Genomic DNA, 1,581 nt, shown 5'->3' on the forward strand with positions numbered 1-1,581 from the left:
CAGGTTTGTCTCAGGTGCGTCTCCTCACTGTGTGATGTCATGTTTCAGGTTAGTCTCAGGTGGGTCTCAGGTTGGTCTCAGGTGTGTCTCAGGTTAGTCTCTGGTGTGTCTCAGGTTAGTCTCTGGTGTGTCTCAGGTTAGTCTCTGGTGTGTCTCAGGTTAGTCTCAGGTTTGTCTCAGGTGCGTCTCCTCACTGTGTGATGTCATGTCTCAGGTTAGTCTCTGGTGCGTCTCAGGTTAGTCTCAGGTGCGTCTCCTCACTGTGTGATGTCATGTTTCAGGGCGGGGTCATCCTGGTGTCTCACGACGAGCGTCTGATCCGCATGGTGTGCAAGGAGCTGTGGGTGTGTGAGCACGGGAAGGTGGGCCGCATCGACGGAGGCTTCGACGAGTACCGGGACATCCTGCACGAGCAGTTCAAGAAGGAGGGTTACCTGTGAGGCCCCGTTCAGCGCTTCAACAAGCCCCGCCCCCTCTAACAACATCCTGTTATAGCAGCCAATCAGCAGCCTGGAGGACGGTTTTTTTTTCTCCTCTGAACTGATGTGCTGCAGGCCGATTGGTCGATTTCCCCTGGTGATGTCAGTGAACTCTGGAGGAGGCGGAGTCTATTTAAAGTCCATCGTTACATTTAACCTGATTTTTTTTTTTTTCTGTGTGATCGACTCTTAAAAGGACCCAACATTACATTCAGACACAAAACAAATAAATCCATCCGATCATGGTCTGTTCTTCTTCTGCTGATTCCTTTAAAGCATCATTCTGTCTTCATGGGGGGGGGTTTCCTTTTATGTATACAGTATCAGAAGTGTTTCTATAAAGATATAGTATGAGTACTGTGTCTGTTTACTGACCTTGTTTATAAGATATATCAATTCTCTCAAGAACATGGCGGACGTAAACGACAACGTGGCGGCGTAAACAACAACAACGTAAAGTAAACCGTGGCGTAAACCGACAACGTGAGGTCGGAGCCCCCCATTGAAAACAAAGCTCTGTCTGAGACTCAGATTACTGGAGGAATGATACCGTTTTTGAGGCATCTGTTTAATCATTTTACGGGAAATCTGCATTTTGGTTTGAGGGCGCAGAGAGACCCTGATGTGTGGTGCTTTACAAGGGACTCAGAAACTCTCAGGTCAAAGTAAAACATGTTCAAGGAACAAACCTATAGCTTTCAGTAAGGGAAGCACAAAGAGGAAGACGTTATAAAATCTTTATTAAAAATACTCTTCAAAGAACACATTATTCCCCTGAAGTAAAAAACAAACCAATGTTATAGATGAGCAAGAAAAGGAGATGAATTCAAGTTGCCTTTCTTTCGTACACTCTTACCTCTGTACATGTATATAAGTCCTCCCAATGTAACGACAAGATATTGGTATTTTCCCTTAAGACACCGAACGATTTCTGATACGACCAAACTACGGTTTACGCTTGGCCTCAGTTAGGCGTCCCAATGAGGCCCCTCCTTAAAGTGTCTCTACAGCTCGGGGCTCCAGGACGCCCCCCCCCCCGTCTCTTAGGCGAGGCAGGACAGCGTCTTGGTAAAATGTCTCGAGTTTGGACAGCGTCTCCTCC

At 46.9% G+C, this 1,581-nt stretch overlaps 1 long non-coding RNA gene across 1 annotated transcript; it reads left to right on the plus strand.

The window, feature by feature from the left end:
• Positions 1-9: 9 nt before the first annotated feature.
• On the plus strand, positions 10-833 carry LOC104952197 (uncharacterized). The gene is made up of 2 exons (XR_799096.1): positions 10-180; positions 215-833. It is a non-coding gene; the product is annotated as an uncharacterized lncRNA (long non-coding RNA).
• Positions 834-1,581: the final 748 nt, after the last annotated feature.

The sequence above is a fragment of the Notothenia coriiceps genome, unplaced genomic scaffold (assembly GCF_000735185.1).
Source record: "Notothenia coriiceps isolate Sejong01 unplaced genomic scaffold, NC01 NC01_scaffold00019750, whole genome shotgun sequence".
Lineage (NCBI taxonomy): Eukaryota > Metazoa > Chordata > Actinopteri > Perciformes > Nototheniidae > Notothenia > Notothenia coriiceps.